The following is a 23968-nucleotide window of genomic DNA, read 5'->3' as shown; positions in this document are numbered from 1 at the left end:
ATTCCATGCTCGTGGTACCAGGCTCCCGTCCAATCTCGCAAGTTTGTACACACCGGGACGGATGATTGACTCTATCTGGTATGGTCCTTCCCAATTCGTCCTGAGCACCCCAGCTGCTGGATCTCGCGTTACCAAGAATACGCATCTCAACACCAGATCTCCCATTCTGAACTTTCGATCTCGAACCCTCTTGTTAAAATACCTGGTAGTTCGTTGCTGGTAAGCAGCGTTTCTCAGCTGAGCCTCTTCTCTCTTTTCTTCAATCAAGTCTAGGGTTTCCTCGAGCTGAGTGTGGTTAGAAATTTGATCATAAATCTGAGTTCGAATCGTTGGGATTTCCACCTCGATGGGCAGCATTGCCTCGCAGCCGTATGCTAGAGAGAACGGGGTATGCCATGTTGATGTTTGAGCTGTGGTCTTGTATCCCCAAAGGACTTGGGGCAATTCTTCGGGACACCGTCCTTTTGCCTCCTCAAACTTTTTCTTCAGAGAACTCTTGAGGGTTTTGTTCACAGCCTCGACCTGACCATTCGCTTGAGGATGAGCTACTGATGAAAAACTCTTTATTATGCCGTTCTTTTCACAAAAGTTGGTGAACAAGTCGCAATCGAACTGGGTTCCGTTGTCGGATACGATCTTCCTCGGAACCCCATATCGGCACACGATGCTTTTTACCATGAAATCAAGGATCTTTTTTGAAGTTATAGTCGCCAACGGTTCAGCCTCCGTCCACGTTGTGAAGTAATCCACGACGACGACAACATATTTTACTCCGCCCTAACCAGTCGGGAGAGAGCCTATGAGGTCGATGCCCCATACCGTGAAAGGCCATGGGGAAGTCAACATGGTCAGTTCGGATGGTGGAGCTCGGGGTATCGTGGCGAATCTCTGGCATTTGTCGCATTTTTTCACGTATTCGAAAGAATCCGTTTTGATGGTTGGCCAGAAATATCCTTGGCGTATGATCTTCTTGGACAGGCTATGCCCCCCGGTGTGATCTCCGCAGAACCCTTCATGAATTTCTTCAATGATTTTTTTAGCTTCGGGAGGGGTTACACACCTAAGTAACGGCATGGAATATCCCCTTCTGTATAGCTTTCTGTCCAAAATGGTGTAACGGGGAAGTTGATACATCAACTTTCGAGCTTGGTTCCGATCTTTTGGGAGGACTCCATTTTCGAGATAATCAACTATTGGGGTCATCCAAGTCGGCTCTGTTTCGATCATACACACATCTTCCTCTTCTGGCTCGTTAATGCTAGGAGCTGATAGGTGTTCTATGGGTATAACATTCAGCTCTTCATTTTCGGTGGATGTGGCGAGTCGAGCTAAGGCATTTGCATTTGAGTTCCGTTCTCGGGGAACCTGTTTGATTGCATAAAACTCGAAATACTCCAATGTGGATTTTGCCTTCTCCAGATAAGCTGCCATTCTTGTGCCACGAGCCTGGTTTTCTCCTAGGATTTGATTAACCACGAGCTGGGAGTCAGTGTAGCAATGTATAGCTTTAGCTTTGAGCTCCTTTGCTATACGAAGTCCCGCGAGTAGAGCCTCGTACTCGGCCTCATTATTCGACGCTTTAAAGCCAAATCTTAAGGCAGAATGAAATCTACTCCCTGCAGGGGTAACCAGAATGACCCCTGCCCCCGCTCCATGTTCATTTGATGAGCCGTCGACGTAAAGTTTCCACAGCTCGTGGGCCGTGGCTATTACCTTGTCGTCGGCTATACCAGCACATTCCACTATGAAGTCCGCCAACGCCTGTGCCTTAATGTTCGTTCTCGGGTGGTAGGTGATCTCGAACTGTCCGAGCTCAACAGCCCATTTAAGAAGTCGACCTGAAGCGTCTGGTTTAGACAGGTTTTGCCTAAGTGGTTGATCAGTTAGCACATGGATGGGATGCGCCTGAAAGTAGGGGCGGAGTTTATGAGACGAATGAATTAAACTGAGCGCGAGTTTCTCCATCAATGGGTATCTTGACTCTGCCCCCAGTAATCTTTTACTGATGTAGTAGACGGGTCTTTGCACCTTCTATTCTTCTCGAAGGAGCACAGCGCTTATCGCGTGTTCGGTGGTTGAAAGGTATAGATACAGTGTTTCTCCCGTTTCAGGTTTCGACAGGGTGGGTGGTTCTGCAAGGTGCTTTTTGAGCTCCTGAAAAGCTAGCTCGCATTCCTCCGTCCATTCAAACTTCTTACCTCCTCTCAATAAGTTGAAAAATGGAAGACCACGATCCGTAGATTTCGAGATGAATCTGCTTAGGGCTGCCATCCTGCCAGTCAGACTTTGGACATCTTTATGCCTTCGAGGTGAGGGCATGTCGATCAGGGCCTTGATCTTGTCGGGGTTAGCCTCGATTCCATGAGAGTTCACAATAAAGCCCTGAAATTTTCCTGAAGATACCCCAAAAGTGCATTTCTGAGGATTTAGCTTCATGTTATACTTTCAGAGCCCGCCGAAGCACTCTTCGAGGTCATCAACATGGTTCTTGTTGAGTTGAGACTTGACAAGCATGTTATCAACATAAACCTCCATGTTGTTCCCTATTTGTTATGAAAACATCATGTTTACGAGTCACTGGTATGTGGCCCCAGCATTCTTGAGCCCGAATGGCATGACATTATAGCAGTATAGCCCTTTATCCGTGATGAAGCTCGTATGTTCTTGGTCAGGGGCATGCATGGGAATCTGGTTATATCTAGAATAAGCATCCATGAACGACATCAGGCCATGCCCCGCCGTGGCATCCACGAGCTGGTCAATCCTCGGTAACGGAAAGCAGTCTTTTGGGCAAGCTTTGTTGAGGTCTGAGTAATCAATACAGGTTCGCCATGTCCCATTGGGCTTTGGGACCAACACTGGATTGGCTACCCAGTCAAGATAAAAGGCATCCCTAATGAATCGGTTTGCCTTTAACCTGTCAACCTCCTCCTTCAATGCTTTCTTTCTGTCTTCGTCCAGCTGTCTTCTCTTTTGTTGCTTCGGGGGAAAACTTTTGTCTATGTTTAGTGCGTGGCTTGCTACATTCGGGCTTATCCCCACCATGTCTGAGTGTGACCACACGAAGACATCCTGGTTTTTCTTTAGAAAGCAAATTAATTGCTATTTTGCCTCATCTTGGAGGTGTTTTTCGACCTTCACCTTCATCGAGGGATCAGCTTCCTCGAGCTGAACTTCTTTGAGCTTCTCTAAAGGTTCGAGGTCAACTTTATCCTCAATCCTTGGATCAATCTCTTCGTCAACCTCTAAGATCGTTCCGTCTTTGTTTTGTACGATGACGAGTGCTTGTGCGCTCGTCTGTTTCTTTCCTCTCAGGGAGATGCTGAAGCATTCTCTCCCTGCTAACTGGTCTCCTTTCAATGTCCCGACTCCGCTAGGGGTTGGGAACTTAAGGGCCAGATGCCTTACTGATGAAACTGCCCCCAGCCCGACTAGGGCGGGTCTCCCGAGCAGCACATTGTAGGCAGATGGTAAGTCTACTACCAAGAACTTCGTTATCTTGGTTACCGAGACTGGGTAGTCTCCCAAGGTTACGGGGAGCTCGATGGATCCCATGCAGGCGGTTCCTTCTCCTGAAAAGCCGTACAACGTAGTTGCACATGCTTTCAGGTCGCGAAGGGAGAGTTCCATCTTCTCGAGGGTTGCTTTGTAGAGTATGTTGACTGAGCTCCCATTATCTATGAGAACTCTGTGGACCCTCCTGTTGGCCAGCTGAAGAGTAATGACCAGCGGATCATGGTGAGGAAAATGGACATGGGAGGCGTCTTCCTCGGTGAAGGTTATTGGTTGTGTCTCAATCCTCTGACTTTTTGGAGCCCGAAGTTCGGGTTCATAAGGAGATCCATCCCCAGTCTTCAGCTCGTTAACATATCTCTTTTGGGCGTTCCTGCCCACTCCTGCGAGATGAGGCCCTCCTGAGATGGTTATTACATCCTCTCCATCTATCGGCGGGGGCCTGTCTTCTTCCCGAGCTCGGGAATTATTGTTTTGCGTCATCGGAGGCGCGGCTACTCTCTGGCTCGCGGCCGTCTGACCCGTACTCTGGTTTTTGACATACTGTCGGAAGTAACCTCTCGAGATTAACCCTTCGATCTCGTCCTTCAATTGTCGACATTCATCGGTTGTATGCCCGGTGTCTCTGTGGAACCGGCAATACTTACTGGAATCCCTCTTGGATTTTTGATTTCTCATCGGATCCGGACGCCTAAAGGGGACCTGGTTTTCATTAGCCAGGTATATGTTCTCCCGAGACTCATTGAGCTCGGTGTATACTCTATACACGGAGAAATACCTCTCCCCTTTCTTTTTCTTTCCTCCCTCGGCTTCGGGGTTACTTCCTTCGTTCTTTTTCCTCTTGGAGGGGTTCTCCGTGGCAGGCTTTGGAGCTGCTGGGTCCTCTGAGGTTGAGGCAGAGTTGATGTTTATCATTGTAGTTTCAGGCTGGGAAGTCGCATTGAGTGTCGACCTCGCTTCCTCTACATTGACAAACCTCTGCGCTTGTCTGTTAAACTCGATTATTGACCTTACCGGTTTCCCTTGCATGTCGTCCCAAAGGGCACTTCCCGGCAATACACCAGCTCGGATAGCCATCAGGTGCCCACTGTCATCCACGTCCCGAGTTCGGGCGACTTCCAGATTAAATCTCGTTAGGTAACTTTTTAGTGTTTCGCCCGGCTATTGTCAGACGTTAGTTAAGGTGGATGCCTCTGGTCTGACCCCCATCATTGCTCTGAACTGTTTCTTAAAGTCTTTAGACAACTGTTCCCAAGAAGTTATTGAGTGTCTCTTATATTTTTCGAACCAACTTTTGGCAGGTCCTGCCAATGATGTTGGAAACAACATGCACCTGAGCTCGTAACCCACGTTACTAGCTCTCATGATAGTGTTGAACGTGCTCAGGTGACTACACGGGTCGGTCTTTCCCTCAAACGTTGGGACGTGAGGGATCCAAAACCCTTGAGGAAATGGAGTGTTGGAAATATGGGGAGCAAACGGCTCGAGCTCCTCTTCAGAGTCCTCATATGGACCATTTCCTCGTTCATTATTCAAAAGCCTAAAGGCTTTTTTGAGCTGATCAATTCTTTCTTGGACTGGGTCCGTAGGAGGTACTGTCTGGAATTGATTGTCATTGATCATGATTCCGGGCTCACGTCTCCGCAAGGGATCTCTACGCCTATTCAAGCTATCCCTCAGGTCCGGATTTGTTTGATCTCCATTACCCCGACTCTGATTCAGATGATTTCGCAGGTCAGGACGATTCTTGCGGCTTCCAATATTCTTACGACCTCGGTCATGCTTACTGACCGAACTGGTATCTCCAGAATCATCACTGGTAAAACTTGTTGCTTGGTTATTTCGTGATGGATTCTTCCCACGTCGCCTCATCTTCGCCGTGCGAGACCGAGACGTCTGACTTTTCTCAGATGGGGCGCCTCTCCGCTCCTGGAAAGTCTCCCCGTTTCCTTGTCTTCCCCCCGTTTCCTTGTCTTCTCCCCGCACACCCTTCATCCTGATCTCGAACGGGTTGAGCGTTCCTGCGGGGGGGCGAAGGATATCTTATGGATGATGGAGGGAACCGTATAGGCGACAGTGGCTGCCACCCTTGTCACGGCCTAGAGGGTCCAGAATTCGCCTGAGATGGGTCGGTCGCATTTGGTGCGCTCCCAGGTACCTGAGTCCGAGCCTCTGCAGGGGTTCGGTTATTCTTAGTTCCTGCAGGTACTTCCACAGGTGGGTTAGCTGGGGCCCGAGCTCGAGTACTCCTCTGGGGCCTAGGTGGAGCGGATGTCTCTATTGGTGCCGGAGGTTGAGTCGGCCTCCTTGTGGCAGCATCTTTTCGTGGACGCCCACGGGGTCTCCGGGGAGGAACATGCACGTCCCTTGGAGGAGGGACTTGGTTTTCGCACGGAGGCGGGGGCTGAGCCGCCTGTGCCTCTGTGGCTATCCTTGTCAACTCCTCATTCTGTTTGTTGGCCTCTGCCAACAGCTGCTTCAATTGCCGGTTTTCAAGTTCCACAATAGGAACGTACCGCTCCGGATTGTAGTACATATCCTCATCCCTTGGTGGAGGAGGTGGTCCCCGGGAATCAGAAGACCCACTTCTCTCTTCAACATCCGGGTTCTCCATTGGTTGTTTTCCAGGACGTCTTGGGTAATTTTCTTCAGGTGTGTTCTGATTGTTTGTGGCCATGACTTTTTCAGGGATGAATGCTTAAGGCTCTCAATGAAAGCACCAAACTGTTGACGCCGTTTTTCGTCAACAGTGAAAGAAGAGCACGTAAACAATTACTAGTAATGACCAATTAAATTATAACAACACAAAACACGATTTTTACGTGGTTCAGCAGTTAAATCTGCCTAGTCCACGAGTCTCTGTTATTAAATTCAAGATTATCTCCGAAAATTCTTAAGCATGAATTCTTCAGAGTTTTCTCTCAAAGTTCAGAATTTCGGTCGATTACAATGGTGCATGACCTCTCTATTTATAGAGAAGGTTGCAGAATACTATCCCACATATTTTGGGTAGTTACTCTTTTTATATAAATAAAAAAATGGCTTTAAATGCTTGCAATCCGATATAAAAGGAAATGTCCCCTGAAGACCAGGGGCGTATAACTAATCGAATAATATCCCATAATTTTATGGGATTTATAATAATAAATGCAGAACACGCCCCTTATAGACTATACTTATAGATATTCAAAGTCATTATCATGTATCTCCAAGGCCTTAATCTTCCAGGTTTCTCATTGGCTTTCGAGCTAATGACATCTCCCGAGGTCATATGGCTTCGAGATCGTACGTACGTCAGGCTCGGACCCCATGATCCGAGGTCATTCCTGAGGATAGATGCATCATGGGAGCTACTTTTCGAGATCGTGAACGTTTCGAGGCCACCACGTTCGAGGTCGTCCCGAGTCTTGCAGGCTCGATATTTAATCCTGGAGCATACTCCGAACTTTACGGGTTCATCCACTGCGAATCCAGCTTTCGAGGTCACATTTAACATGGCTCGAAATCTGGGTATAACATAACTATTATGATTAAAGAGTTTAATTATTTAGTTTTAATTTATTGAAGCTTAATGTTATAGGTCCATGCTCTCCGAAATGGCTCAAACAAACACTGACAAAGATAAATACAAAAATGGGCAAAATGACTTATTTGCTATGCACAAAACATAATTATTGTATAATTATGTGTAATTAATTAATTAATTATTTGATGTTATACCCAGATTTCGAGCCGTAGCAAATATGACCTCGAAAGCTGAGTTCGCATTAAATGGTCTCGTGAGGGTTAAGGGTATGCTCTACGATTGTAAATCGGAGCCTGCAAAGTATGGTACAGACCTCGAATATGGTGACCTCGAAATGATCTCGATCTCGAAGGATAGCTCTGTGAGCCCCTCATCTTCAGAAGCAACTTCGGAGCAGGGATCTCGAGCTCGATATGCCATCTCGAAAGAAATGTCAGCTCGGGAAGTGTCAGCGGCTCGCACAATGACGTGAAGCCTTGGAGATACGCAATGACTACCTTGAATATCTACAAGTGTTGTAGATATGGGATATGATCCTCATTTATTGATGTAAATCCCCAAAAATCGTGGGATATTATTTAGTCAGTTATGCGTTTCCTGATCTTTGGGGAACGTTTCCTTCTATATCTGATTATTGGCATTTAAGGCTATTTATTTTTATTCACAAAAGAGTAACTACCCAAAATATGTGGGATAGTATTCTGCATCATTCTCTATAAATAGAGAAGTGATGCACCATTGTAAAGGACCGATTTTCTGATTCTTGAGAGAAAACTCTGGAGAATTCATGCTAAAGGATTGTTCAGAGATAATCTTGAGATTAATAACAGAGACTCGTGGACTAGGCAGATTTAACTGCTGAACCACGTAAAAACCGCGTGTCTGACTCGTTTGTTTGTTTTAGCCATTGTCTTTAATTGTTTACGTGCTCTCTTCTTTTATCTGTTGGCGAAAAACGGCGTCAACAGTTTGGTGCTTTCATTGAGAGCCTCAAGCATCCATCCCTGAGAGATTCATGGCTACAAACAATCAGAACACTCCTGAAGAAAATTACCCAAGGCGTCCTGGAAAACAGCCAATGGAGAACCCGGACGCTGATGAAAGGAGTGGGTCCTCTGATTCCCGGGGACCACCTCCACAACCAAGGGATGAGGACATGTACTATAACCCTGAGCGTTATGTCCCTATTGTAGAATTGGAGAATCGGCAGCTGAAACAACTGCTGGCAGATGCCAACAAACGTAACGAGGAGTTGACTAGGATAGCCGTGGAGGCGCAGGTGGCTCAGCCCCCACCTCCGCGCGAAGACCGAGCCCCTCCTCCAAGGGACGTGCACGTTCCTCCCCGGAAGCCCCGTGGACGTCCACGAAAAAATGCTAACACAAGGAGGCCAGCTCAGCCTCCAGCACCAACAGAGCCATCTGCTCCTTCTAGGCCTCAGAGGAGTACCCGAGCTCGGGTCCCGCCTAATCCACCTGTGGACGTGCCTGCAGGAACTGAGAACAACCAAGCTCCTGTCGAGGCTCGGACTCAGGTTCCTGGTAGGGCACCAAACGCAACCGGCCCATCTCGGGCAAATTCTGGACCTTCCAGGCCGAGGCAAGGACGGCAACCACCGTCACCTATACGGTTTCCTCCGTCTCCCATAAGATATCCTTCACCTCCCCGCAGGAACGCTCAACCTGGTCGAGATCAGGATCAAGGGCGTACAGGGGAGAGACAAGGAAACGGGGAGACGTTCCAGGGGCGGAAAGGCGCGCCATCCGAGAGAAGTCAGACGTCCCGATCTCGCACTGCAGTGACGAGGCGACGCAGAAAGGATCCACCACGAAATGACCGATCGATGAGTTTCACTAGCGATGAGTCCGGAGAAACAAGGTCTGTCAGTAAACACGACCGGGGTCGTAAAAATACTGGGAATCACAAGAGCCATCCCGACCTGCGCAATCACCTGAATCAGAGCAGGGGAAAGGGAGATCAGACAAACCCGAATCTTAGGAATCATCTGAATGGGCGTAGAGATCCCTCACGGAGACGCGAGCCTGGGATCGCGATTAATGACTATCAATTCCAAACACCGCCTAAGGACCCAGTACAAGAAAGGATCGATCAGCTTGAAAAAGCCTTTAGGCTTTTGAAGAATGAGCGAGGAAACGGTCGATATGAGGACTCTGATGAGGAGCTCGAGCCGTTTGCTCCCAATATTTCTAACACTCAATTCCCCCAAGGGTTCCGGATTCCTCACGTCCCAGCGTTTGAAGGAAAAACCGACCCATGCAGCCATCTGAGTACATTCAACACTATTATGAGAGCTAGTAACGTGGGTTACGAGCTCAGATGTATGTTGTTTCCAACATCATTGGCCGGGCCTGCCAAGAGTTGGTTCGAGAAGTACAAGAGACATTCTATAACTTCGTGGGATCAATTGTCTAGAGACTTCAAGAAGCAGTTCCGGGCTATGGTGGGAGTCAGACCCGAAGCATCCACTTTGACTAACGTCCGGCAACAACCAGGCGAAACACTAAAGAGCTACCTGACAAGATTTAATCTAGAGGTCGCCCGAGCTCGTGACGTGGATGACAGCGGGCACTTGATGGCCATCCGAGCTGGTGTTTTACCCGGGAGTGCACTTTGGGATGACATACAAGGGAAACCGGTGAGGTCGATAACCGAGTTTAACAGACGGGCGCAGAAATTTGTTAATGTAGAGGAAGCGAGGTCAACACTCAAAGCGACCTCGCAGACCGAAACTACAACGATAAACATTAACTCCGCCTCAACCTCGGTTGACCCTCTAGTTACACAGCCTGCCTCGGAGAATCCTTCCAAGAGAAAAAAAAAGCGAGGGAAATAATCCCGAGGCTGATGGAGGAAAGAAGAAAAAAGGAGAAAGATATTTCTCCGTATATAAAGTGCATACCGAGCTCAACGAGTCCCGGGAAAACATATACCTGGCTAATGAAAACCAGGTCCCCTTCAGGCGACCGGATCCTATGAGGAATCAAAAGTCCAAGAGGGACTCCAGCAAGTATTGTCGATTTCATAGGGACACCGGCCACACAACTGATGAGTGCCGACAGCTGAAGGACGAGATCGAAGGATTGATCTCGAGAGGTTATTTCCGGCAGTATGTCAAAAACCAGAATACTGGACAGGCTACTGCCAACCAGAGAGTAGCCGCGCTTCCGGCAACACAGAATAATAACTCCCGATCTCGGGATGAGGATAGGCCTCCACCGATAGATGGAGAGGACGTAATAACCATCTCGGGAGGTCCTCATCTCGCAGGAGGGGGCAGAAATGCTCAAAAACGATATGTGAATGAGCTGAAGACAGGGGACGGGTCTCCATATGAACCCGAACCAAGGGCACCAAAAAGCCAAAGGGTTGAGACTCAGCCTATAACCTTCACCGAGGAGGATGCCTCTCACGTCCAGTTCCCTCATCATGATCCACTCGTCATCACCCTACAGCTTGCCAACAAAAGAGTGCGCCGAGTTCTCATAGACAATGGGAGCTCAGTTAACATTCTTTATAAAGCAACCCTAGAGAAAATGGGGCTCTCCCTTCGCGACCTGAGGGCTTGTGCAACCACTTTGTACGGCTTTTCTGGAGAAGGAACCGCCTGTATGGGGTCCATTGAACTCCCTGTGACCTTGGGAGACTATCCAGTCTCAGTGACCAAGATGATGGAGTTCGTGGTAGTAGAGTTACCATCTGCCTACAATGTATTGCTCGGGAGACCCGCCCTGGTCGGGCTGGGGGCAATTTCATCTGTAAGGCATCTAGCCCTTAAGTTCCCAACTCCAAGCGGGGTCGGAACATTGAAAGGAGATCAACTGGCAGGAAGGGAGTGCTACAGCATTTCCTTAAGGGGAAAGAAACAAACAAGCGCGCAAGCACTTGTTGTCATACAGTATAAAGACGGGACAGTTCTAAAAATTGACGAGGAGATCGATCCAAGGATTGAAGAGAAGATTGACCTCCAACCTTTGGAGGAGCTCGAAGAGGTTCAGCTCGATGAATCTGGTCCCTCGAAAAAGGTGAAGGTCGGGAAACACCTCCTAGACGAATCAAAATAGCAATTAATTTGCTTTCTGAAGAAAAACCAGGATGTCTTCGCGTGGTCCCACTCTGACATGGTGGGAATAAGCCCTAATGTAGCGAGCCACGCATTGAATATAGACAAAAGCTTTCCTCCGAAGCAGCAAAAGCGAAGGCAGCTGGATGAAGACAGAAAGAAAGCACTAAAGGAGGAGGTGGACAGGCTGAAAGCAAATAATTTTATAAGGGACGCTTTTTACCCTGATTGGGTGGCCAATCCAGTGTTGGTCCCGAAACCCAATGGGACATGGAGGACGTGCATTGACTACTCAGACCTCAACAAGGCCTGCCCGAAAGACTGTTTTCCCCTACCGAGAATTGATCAGCTCGTGGATGCCACGGCGGGGCATGGTCTGATGTCATTCATGGATGCCTATTCTGGATATAACCAGATTCCCATGCATGCCCCCGACCAAGAGCATACAAGCTTCATTACGGATAAAGGGCTCTACTGCTACAATGTCATGCCATTCGGACTCAAGAATGCCGGAGCCACGTACCAGCGGCTCGTAAACATGATGTTCTCAGAGCAAATAGGGAACAACATGGAAGTTTATGTTGACGACATGCTCGTAAAGTCTCAACTTAACAAGAACCATGTTGATGACCTCGAAGAGTGCTTTGGCGTGCTCAGAAAGTACAACATGAAGTTGAATCCTCAGAAGTGCACTTTTGGGGTGTCTTTAGGGAAATTTCTGGGTTTCATTGTCAACTCTCGTGGAATCGAGGCTAATCCCGATAAAATAAAGGCCCTGATCGATATGCCTTCACCTCGGAAGCATAAAGATGTTCAAAGCTTGACTGGCAGGATGGCAGCTCTGGGCAGGTTCATTTCGAAGTCAACGGACCGCGGTCTCCCGTTCTTCAACTTATTGAAAGGAAGTAAAAAGTTCGAATGGACAGACGAGTGCGAGCTAGCCTTTCAAGAGCTAAAAAGGCACTTAGCCGAACCACCTATCCTATCGAAACCTGAGACGGGAGAAGTACTGTTCTTATATCTCTCAACAACTGAACACGCGATAAGCGCGGTGCTCGTCCGAGAGGAAGAGAGAATACAGAAACCCGTCTACTACATCAGTAAAAGATTACTGGGGGCAGAGTCAAGGTATCCACTGATGGAGAAACTCGCCCTCAGTCTGATCCACTCATCTCGAAAGCTCCGCCCTTACTTTCAGGCACATCCTATCCATGTACTGACAGATCAACCATTAAGGCAAGTCTTGTCCAAACCAGAGGCATCTGGTCGACTCCTTAAGTGGGCTGTTGAGCTCGGACAATTCGAGATCACCTACCATCCGAGAACAACCATTAAGGCACAAGCGTTGGCAGATTTTATAGTAGAGTGCACCGGTACAGCCGACGACGAAGTAACAACCACGGCCCACGAGCTGTGGAAACTTTACGTCGACGGGTCGTCAAATGAAAATGGAGCGGGGGCAGGAGTTATTCTGATCACCCCTGCAGGGAGAAAATTTCACTCTGCATTAAGGTTCGGCTTTAAAGCATCTAATAATGAAGCTGAGTACGAGGCTTTACGGGACTACGAATAGCAAAGGAACTCAAGGCCAGAGCTATACATTGCTACAGCGACTCTCAGCTCGTAGTTAATCAAATCTTGGGAGAGTATCAGGCTCGTGGCACAAAAATGGCAGCTTATCTGGAGAAGGCAAAGTACGCATTGGAGTTTTTTGAGTTTTATGCAATCGAACAAGTTCCCCGAGAACAAAACTCAAATGCAGATGCCTTAGCTCGGCTCGCCACTTCCACTGAAAATGAGGAGCTGAATGTTGTACCCATAGAACATCTGTCAGCACCCAGCATTACTGAGTCAGACAAGGAAGATGTGTGCATGATCGAGACAGAACCGACCTGGATGAGCCCGATCGTTGAATACCTCGAAAATGGAATTCTTCCCAAAGATCGAAGTCAGGCTCGGAAACTAATGTATCAACTTCCTCGTTACACCATCCTGGATGGAAGGCTATACAGAAGAGGGTATTCCATGCCATTGCTCAGATGCGTGACTCCCCCCGAGGCAAAGAAGATTATTAGAGAAGTTCATGAAGGGTTTTGCGGAGATCATACCGGGGGGCATAGCCTATCCAAGAAAATTATACGCCAAGGATATTTCTGGCCAACCATTAAAACGGATTCTTTCGAGTTCGTGAAAAAATGCGACAAGTGCCAGAGATTCGCCACGATACCCCGAGCTCCACCTTCCGAACTAACCATGTTGACGTCCCCATGGCCTTTTGCGGTATGGGGCATCGACCTCATAGGCTCACTCCCAACTGGCAAAGGAGGAGTAAAGTATGCTGTGGTCGCGGTTGATTACTTCACAAAATGGACGGAGGCTGAACCATTGGCGACCATAACTTCGAAGAAGATCCTGGATTTCGTGGTAAAGAACATCGTATGCCGATATGGAGTGCCAAGAAAGATTGTGTCTGACAACGGAACCCAGTTTGATTGCGACTTATTTTCCAACTTTTGTAACAAGAACGGTATAATAAAGAGCTTTTCGTCAGTGGCTCACCCTCAGGCGAACGGTCAGGTCGAAGCCGTTAATAAAACTCTCAAGAGTTCCTTGAAGAAAAAGTTGGAAGAAGCAAAGGGACGATGGCCTGAGGAATTACCCCAAGTCCTTTGGGGATATAGAACTACAGCTCGGACATCAACTGGGCATACCCCATTTTCTCTAGCATACGGCTGCGAGGCAATGTTGCCCATTGAGGTCGAAATTCCGACAATTCGAACTCAGATTTACGACCAAAGTTCCAATCATATTCAGCTCGAAGAAACCCTAGACTTGATCGAAGAAAAAAGGGAAGAGGCTCAGCTGAAAAATGCTGCTTACCGGCAACGGACCACGAGATATTTCAATAAGAGGGTTCGAGACCGAAAGTTCGGAGTGGGAGACCTGATTTTGAGACGAGTATTCTTAGCAACCCGAGATCCAGCAGCAGGAGTACTCGGGCCAAACTGGGAAGGACCATACCAGATAGAATCAGTCATCCGCCCTGGCGTATACAAACTTGCAAGATTAGATGGGAGCCTCATACCACGAGCATGGAATGGCGAACACCTGAGACCATATTATCAATAGTGAAGGAAGTGTCGCCCGTAACCATGATTTTCTGTACTTAGTTTGTTTTTGAATTTCAAATAAAGGGTCTACTTTGTTTCACATGTAATTTATTTTTATTTTTGCAATCTCTCTTAATTTAATAACCTATGGTCACACTCATAGGATATTAAGGGGGCATCATTGGTATACATACACATACCTCCAGCTTAAAAAAAAAAAAAAAAAAAAAAAAAAACAAAAAAGTATTTGGATATAACCAAATACGCGAGCTTAGATAGTTCGGACTTAACCGAGCGAGCTTAGATATTTCGGACTTAACCGAGTTATCAAAAACATAATATTTGGAAATAACCAAGTACACGGGCTTAGATAGTTCGGACATTACCGAACTACCAAAAACCAAAAACGTTTGGAGTTAACCAGATGTGCAAGCATAACAGGTTTGGAACAAACCAGCCAAATTATCGATCAATGATAAATGGGAGCCTAAACCCATCACGAAATATGTCGAGATCGAGGCTGGAACATCTTAAAATAGTTTCGAACTCATAACCTCGGAGCTAAGATACTAAGGATGAGGAAAAGTGACTAAAAGATTAACCAAATCATTCATATTACATGCCATATAAGTACTTTTTAGTTCATGGTTAAAGTAATGTACGACCTTGATAAATAACGAGGTCGGAAACGGATAATTCGAATAAACTATGCATGAATGCATCGAATTTCGAGCCTAAATCTAAACTATGTTTGTATGAATTAAATAAACATAACTCATCAATGCAAGAAAAATGTAAAATATTTCGAGCCAAGAAATGTAAAGCATATAAAGAAATTGTGTCAGCCCTGTGGGCACAAATTTAGATAGTTACAAGAATGAGGGGACGCAGCCCCGATAGCTGATCTCTCCGAGAACGGATTTAAGAAAGAAGAGTATCCTTGGCCTTCTCAGCATCAATATCACCAGACCCTCCAGGACGAATAGCATGACTACCCTGCTGGGTCGCCTATCGAGCAGCTGTACTTTCCAAAAGATGGGCATTCCACCGCTCAACATATGTGGCTTCGAGAGGACCCAGGAAGCTGGTGTCAAGATCGGCATTGTCGGCCCAAAGTTTGTACATGGCCTGATCGACCGCTTTCTCCCTCAGCTCCTTAGCCTCATCCAGGAGGCGGGTCTTCTCGCTCTCCATGAAATCGAAGGTTGCAGACTTCTCCTCTTCGAGCTTGGCTTTGGCCTTCTCGAGCTCAGCGTTTGACTTTTCAAGCTCCTCGAGACGGGTCTTCAATCTTTCAATTTCAGACTTCTCCTCTTCGAGCTTGGCTTTGGCCTTCTCGAGCTCAGCGTTTGACTTTTCAAGCTCCTCGAGACGGGTCTTCAATCTTTCAATTTCAGACTTCGAGTCTTTGAGCTCGTCAATCATCTTCAGCTCGAGATCCTTCGACTTTTGAGCCAGATTTAAGCTCGTCTGCACCTCGTTGGTCAGCTTGTAGTTGAGTTGCGCTGAAACAACAAGGGCCTGAAACACAAAGAATGAATCAGAAATATAATCAGAGACATGAATACTCTAAGACATAAAGAGTGTTTGAGAAGGCTACCGCGGCGGAGAGCTCGATACTCTTCTCATAAAGAGTGTTGCAGTCCGAGGCCTTGCGCACGAGGTCCCAGTGGTCGGCACCAAAGCCAGAAAAGCTCTGACCTACCCGAGAAAGGACGTCCGAGCTGAGAAGCGCCCCTTCTGCCCCAGCGGTGCCATCAAGTACATATTCCTCAGTATGAGTTCGGGCCGTTGGCAGCTGAACCGTCGAGGTAGAAGGTTTCTTCGGAGGCCGAGCAACTATTAACCGGGTATCGGTGGGAAGCTGAGAGATGGATGCAGTTGAGCCTGACCCATCGACCTGGGCAGTCGGCTCCTTGGAGGTGTCCGCAGTGATCTGGGCCGTGGGAGTCGTCTCGTGACGTTTAGGTACCTTGGACTGTCGATCGGGCCTCTTTGGTATCCTCGGGCGTTTGCTTTTCTGGGCGCCAGCTCCCCCATCACTAAAGAGCACGGCGTCGAGGTCGGGATTCATGGCACCTGCATAATGACAGTGAGTTAAACAAAGATAATAACTTTGGGAAAAGGTGTAAACCAGTTGAAGAAAAAACCTAACTGGAACTTTCCCCCGAGCTTGAGCTTGGGGACCATGAAATTCCCCCGTCTTCAGAAGAGGCGGGGGGAGGGCCTTCCCTATAAGTTGGTGATAACCTCGAAAGGTCCCTATAATCATTGGTCCCATACTGCACAGCTATCCCATTCCACATCTCGTCCGTGGTATACATAGTGTCGTATTTCCCGAGCCCACTGTCAAACCTATGGACACAGTCATCTACCCAACTCCATATGTAGAAGTGGTATCTATCCTGTGGGCACGAGACTAGTCTATTGGGCCTGTGTTTTAATAAAGTGGGGGACCACATTCGCGAAGTAGGAAGGGTTTTACCTCCACCGGAGTCCGAGCTCGAGGCTTCATCATTGGCCTCGTTCCCCGACCGCGGACTTCTCGAGCGAATTGGGAGAGATGCTTTCCTTTCCCTCCTCGGGGGAAGGATGCCTGTGGGCAGAGGCACTTCCTCCCAGCGTTCGTATTTTTTACTGGACCAGTCAGAGGTTGACTGGCCCTGTCCCAACAAGCCACAAGCTCGAAGCTTGTCCTCATGTAACAGAAATGAAAGAGACCTCCTGCCATAAGGGAGTCGAAGCAGGCTCCCTCTGTGCTCCTTCATTGTCTCGTCGGGGGTGGGACGCTGAAAGTTAGCTGAAAGGCGAGATACACTTCAACTAAACATGGATACAAGGACTAAAGATTCGAGCTCAAAAATAGAAAGTAACGAGAATACTTACGAATTCGCCTAAACGAACGATGTCGAGACGGGAACAGACCGTCTGTCCAGAAAAAAGCCCTTTTGAAGTCAGGGGGATGGTTCGGAAGGTCTTCAAAGATTTTTGTCTCTTTGGGATAGCTCGAAAGATAGTAAAAACCATCTCCTCCCCGAGCTCGGGAGGGATTACTCTTCAAACAAAAGAGGTATAAAATCTCTTGGGGTGAAGGTCCTATCCACCCCAGCTCGTGGAATAAGGACCTCAGGGCAGACAGCACCCTGTATGAGTTGATGTTGAGTTGGAATGGAGCCAACCCAACGAAATCGGTGAAATCTCTGAAAAAGGACTTCAGGGGCAGCAAAGCTCCTGCCTTTAGGTGTTCCTGGCTCCAGGCCGCGTACTTTACACTGGAATCACGGCCCTCAGGAGCGAAGCAGCTCCGTTCATGTCTTGTCGGAGCTCGGCAGTTCAGTGTGTCCAACGAGCTAAGGCCATGAAGGGCCAGGATGTCAGTTATCTGGTCGGAGGTGGTAACCGAGCTCTGGTAGAACTCGGCTTCAAACATCTCCCTCCTAGGCTGCGAAGACGAAGGCTCCGCCATTAAGGAAAACTGAAGTTCCCCCGGATGGTATGCTACCGTGACTTTTAACGCGGGGTCGAGGGGAACTGGCCTAGGTCCGGGGTTCGGCTCCGGATAGATGGCTTCCCGAAGGACCCTTCTCTTCTTTTCGATGACCTCGTCAATCTGGCGGCGATAGTGGGCTCAGATGTCTTCTTGCTCGCGTGCGATCTCGTACTCTTTAATCCGACGCTGGTTCCGAACAAAGACCGATTCCGGGCTCGGAGATTTGGGCTCGTAAGGGATTGCTCGTAATGACCCCCACCGTCTTTCCAGATTCTGTGACATCTAACGAGAAAGAAAAAATGGTGAGGGCCATGCATGCAAGGATCACGAACTCGATAAGATAAGCTCGGATAACTAAGGGCAAGAAACTAAATATTAAGACCCTCACTAAAGAGTCAGAGCGCGTGTTCCACAGGGAAGAAAAAGAACGTGGATGATTTTTTGAAAATCCCGAAGTTCAAGGGAAAGAAAGGTGGCGGTTAGCCAGGAAAGGGCTTTTTCGGGTTTCGTGTAATTGTCAAGAATAAGGGTTTTTACCCGAAAACTTGGTGTACAAGAAACATAGCCTAAAATCTTCAAAACCCAGAAAGTTGAAACCACATTCAAACGATTGAATCTGAATATAAACCAGAGACGAACTTCCAGAGTGAAAATCCAGAAAGCCTAAAAACCTATCGGTTCAAACCCTCCTATCGCATCATGCTAATAACGTAAACTAACATACACAGCAAGCACAATATAAAAGGAACAACAAAAATGGCGTACTTACACAGTAATGGGGAGTGCAGCGAAATCGTCGAGTGGAGAAGAGGTTGCAGGAAAGAACTCACTGAGTCGTACAAACCAGGATTCTTTTGTTTCTTCGGCCTGGAAAACATGCAATGAGCATAAACTGTGGTAAGAGGTTTAGGGAGTGTTTCTTTTTTCTGGTCTGTGATGAGAAAATGTGAAGAAGACGAAGAGGGAGTCTTGCATAAATAGGTGGGAAAACTAAATTAATCAGGAACGTTGATTGAAATCCTCAACAGATCGAATGGAGGGGAGTCGATGATAAGATAGCGCCGAAAAGCTGTCAGACGAACGATCGTGGGCATGTTCCCAAGGTACTCAAGTACCTAAAGTGAGCAATACCCATCTGGCACGTGTCCGTTTTTAAGAGTGTGACGGTATGGTTCCCGAAAAGAGTAGTTCAAAAGTTTCCTTCTCTTAGGATTCGAACAAATACTTTTGAGGGGGCAAAATGTTATACCCAGATTTCGAGCCGTAGCAAATATGACCTCGAAAGCTGAGTTCGCATTAAATGGTCTCGTGAGGGTTAAGGGTATGCTCTACGATTGTAAATCGGAGCCTGCAAAGTATGGTACAGACCTCGAATATGGTGACCTCGAAATGATCTCGATCTCGAAGGATAGCTCTGTGAGCCCCTCATCTTCAGAAGCAACTTCGGAGCAGGGATCTCGAGCTCGATATGCCATCTCGAAAGAAATGTCAGCTCAGGAAGTGTCAGCGGCTCGCACAATGACGTGAAGCCTTGGAGATACGCAATGACTACCTTGAATATCTACAAGTGTTGTAGATATGGGATATGATCCTCATTTATTGATGTAAATCCCCAAAAATCGTGGGATATTATTTAGTCAGTTATGCGTTTCCTGATCTTTGGGGAACGTTTCCTTCTATATCTGATTATTGGCATTTAAGGCTATTTATTTTTATTCACAAAAGAGTAACTACCCAAAATATGTGGGATAGTATTCTGCATCATTCTCTATAAATAGAGAAGTGATGCACCATTGTAAAGGACCGATTTTCTGATTCTTGAGAGAAAACTCTGGAGAATTCATGCTAAAGGATTGTTCAGAGATAATCTTGAGATTAATAACAGAGACTCGTGGACTAGGCAGATTTAACTGCTGAACCACGTAAAAACCGCGTGTCTGACTCGTTTGTTTGTTTTAGCCATTGTCTTTAATTGTTTACGTGCTCTCTTCTTTTATCTGTTGGCGAAAAACGGCGTCAAAACGGAGCCAGGGATTCAGAATTCAGCCGCCGTTCCTCCGAGGCCATCCTCTGAGCCGCTGCTGGGGACATAGTACGGACCGTACGTACTCGTCCGTACGGATCTGTACAGTGGGCCCCGACAGCACTTTTCAGTGCCACGTGTCTCCGTCTTACTAGTCCAGATTTTTTTTTTGAAATTAATATGTTATTTTTTAAAAATTTAAATATCCTATTTGTTAGAAATTTGATATTTAATAAAGAGATATTTTTGTTATCCTAATAAATTTTTTTTTTGAATATCTTATTTAAAAATTTAATTTGCAAAATAATAGTTTTTAATTAAATTTATTTCTATTTTTAATTAAAAGTTGTTTTAATTAGTGGAAAATAAAATTATGATTATTTAAAAGTTTTGTTTTAATTAATCAAGATAATTAGAAAATTATTTTCTTATTATTATCACTACTAGAAATATAGGCTTTTACTTCGTTTTTTACACATAGAATATAAAAAAACTGAAGTAAAAGCCTTTCAATGGGTTTTTACTTCGCTTTTGGGAATGGTAGTACATAAAAAAAAGGTTATTACTTCGGTTTCTTCAAAAAACGAAGTTAAAATAGAAAATAGACAAGGGTCATGTTTGGTTTGCACACTAAATCGGGGCTTTTTACTTCGGTTTTTATGAAAAAACCGAAGTGAAAAGTGGAGCAGCCAAACGCGGCCTTGAAGGCTTTTACTTCGGTTCTTATACAAAAACCGAAGTAGAAAGTACCCTTTCTACTTCGGTTTTTGTATAAGAACCGAAGTAAAAGAGTTTTAATACCCTTAATATATAGCTCCCACGGCTCATTCGTCTCTCTGAAGCAAAAATCCCAAACGCCTAACCCAGAAAACCTCCATTGTTGTCGTACTCCCACGAGGGTTTCACAAAATATACCATTTTTTATGTTTTTTTTACCATTTGAAACCATTTTTCTTACTTAAAAACAGAAATATTAGTTCCATTTTTATTTTTGAGGAAGAAAATAAAGACTTTGGGTGTGGGTATTTTTAGGGTTCGAAAATGGGTATTGTTATTGGACTTTGGCTGGTTTCTTACATTAAAATAAGTTCTTGAGCTTCAAAAAAGGTATGAATCACTAAATCTTTGTTTGTATGATTTTTTTTTATTTTCTATAATATTTTCAGATTTTTTTCTTATAGATATAATGTGTTTATTATATATAGGTTTTAGAGTTGCTAATATTGATTTAGAGGTTATTTTGAGCATCAAAGAAGGTTTGTTACCTTAAAACTTTGTTTGTGTTAATTTTTTTATATTATTCCGAATTTAATACTTGTTTTTTAGTATATTTGTGTTATATTTTTTTTTATTTTGTTATTTTATATAATGATGTTAATTATATATATATATATATATATATATATTAGTAAAATTTAAAAATTGTTGTGACTTGCTATTTAAATTTCTAAACATAGCTTCAATAAGTAATGTTGTTGCCAATGTTAGAACTTGAAATGTTTGGATTATTAGTGACATTTGTTTTTTGTTTTCTATAACTAGCTAGCTTGATATGTTGTTTGATGATTATGTAGCTAGTTTAATTAATTATGTAATTGATTTTTATTAATTTTTGTTTAAGCTTTTTAGTAGGGTTGTTGATTTAGTTGCCAATTCGGTATTGATTTTGGGTGACTTCAAGAGTAATATTGGAGGTGAGTAATCTTTAAATTTTATTTATACTATTGCAATATTTATTTATAAAATTAGAGTTAAATCTTGCATGCTTTACTTTAGTGAAGTAGGTTCTGGGAAATTTGTTGTTGGCGGTGATATAAGGATGGAATTATGTATGTTGATTTTGTGTTTGTTTGTGTTGAATTTATATATAATTATAAAATTGGGATGTGCTACAAAAACAAAGGAAACTCTGCCAATTTTTTATAGATTTGATTAATTGTTTTTCTTTTTCAATTTGCACACTATGTCGATATATTTTGTGTGTTATTTACAGATTTAAAATTTTTTGGAGATGTTGAAATGCAGTTGTTATGCTGCCGAAATTTTGTTGGACTTAGGAAAATTTAATAATTAAACTTCAATTATGTTTGATGTCCTAGAAAAAAGAACTAGGAGTGGAAGATGTAGATGGATATGAAATTTGGATAAGAGCGCGAGAAACGAAGAAGACTCTTGTCGAAGATAATTTGGACAAAAAAATTGAAGAAAGAGATGTAAGTGTTTTAAAGCAAAGTAAGAATTTTTTTTAAGTGTTGTTACAAGTTACTAATTTAATCTATCATTGGTTTGTTTCGTAGAATGAACTAAATGACAAAGTTACTAGTAGTCAAATTGTCGCCAAGGATCGGGAGGACATCTTGCCAATCCAACAAGAATAGTTAAGCCGATGGATGACTTAAATTTATTAGTAAGACTATTTTGTTTATACATACCTTTAGTTTTATGTGAATGTATATATAAATGTTTATGTTATTTTACTTAATTACAATTATGTGAATGTATATATGAATGATTAGGTTATTCTATTTAACAATTATGTGAATGTATAAATATTTAATTTTATAAGAATTTTAATTCTAAGTGTATAAATTTTGTGATTTTATTTCTGTTATAAATTAAATGAAAATAAACCAATTCCAATTGTAAAAATATATATAACTATAAATTCATATAATTAGACTATTTAAAATAATTAGGGCAAAAATAAAAGAAAAAAAATAGAATTGGGTCATTTAAAAATAATTATTAAAAAAATTGGGTGGGGAGGTTTCTACTTCGGTTATTATGTAAAAACCGAAGTAGAAAGTGGGGTTTCTACTTCGCTTTTTACATAATAACCGAAGTAGAAAGTGCTCAACAAGGAAGCATACCCCACTTTCTACTTCGGTTATTATGTAAAAACCGAAGTAGAATCCCCACTTTCTACTTCGATTTTTACATAATAACCGAAGTAGAAAGCCTATTTTTCACTTCGGTTTTTAACTACTTTTTACTTCGCTCCGAACTACTGCGGTTGCGAATTTTAGCGAAAACCGAAGTAAATCCAGCTTAAAAACCGAAGTAAAAGCCATTTTTTCTTGTTGTGTATTCTGGACCAACGACACATATCCTACCGAAAGTAAAGTGAAGAAGCCCGATGGAGATCTAGGCAGTTTTTATTTTATTTTAATTTTATAAAGAGGTTGTAAAATTAGAAATACCCAAAAGTACCCGGTTCAACATTTATTGTTTATTTATTTAAATAATTGTTTTCATGTGATTGATAATATGTTCATGCATTTTGTGCGATACATAAAAATCCACACAGTTATTATCATGCATCTCATTGGTAGAAACATGATTATTAGAATTGTCCTATATGTTTATATGATTTGTTTTGCGAAACCAATTGCATATAAATTACTTAGTTTTATTCTTTTGAAAACTTGGTAAAATATCACAGCGTTTTTTTTAAGTCTTTATGACTTAATTTCTTTAAACCGACTTTATTTTAAAATTGGTTTTTAGTAAAGTTTAGATGAATATAATTGGTAAATTAAAATTGGATATGGACCTAGAAACATGCTTTCTTACCAATTTTAATTATATTCATAAAGTTTAAAGAATCTCTAATTAATTTGGAATTAATTAAGTTAAAAACACTTATTTCAAAATAGTGAATGGGAGAGGGTTGATAACTCAACATAACCCGTGGTCTCCATTATTAATATAACACCGTGAGAGATGAATAGCGCCTCCCAATGGCTTTGTTTCCGTCCCCCTAAGGAAGGTGTCTAGACATGTCAATAGCAATGTTATATTTCTTACACCAATAGGAACTAATGATGTATTTTAGTTTTGACCGACCCTAAGGCGGCATGTCCTAAGTTAAGTCATGAACTCTGAAATAATGGGTTACACTCACAAAGTTATGATTAAGCTTTTGCAGTGGATAATCATAACTTGACCAAACTAAGCGATACTTTAATGTTTAAAAGAGAAAATAATGAGTTATTTTAAGTTTTAAACAATAAAGATAAGAATGTCTTATAAATTCTCTAAGATTAATTTGACCGAACCTAAGGCGACACTTTAATTGTTAGAAAGTTTTATCGTGGAAATTAAACTTTATTTTATGTGTTTTAATTGTGCTCATGCATCACGTTTAATTTCTGAAACTTTGATATTTATTTTTCTAAATATAATAATATTTGTATTTTTTATTTCATTCAGAAAATGTCTATCT

The sequence above is a fragment of the Humulus lupulus genome, chromosome 6, assembly GCF_963169125.1.
Source record: "Humulus lupulus chromosome 6, drHumLupu1.1, whole genome shotgun sequence".
Lineage (NCBI taxonomy): Eukaryota > Viridiplantae > Streptophyta > Magnoliopsida > Rosales > Cannabaceae > Humulus > Humulus lupulus.
The sequence above is the reverse complement of the archived record's forward strand: the minus strand, read 5'-3'. Positions refer to the sequence as shown.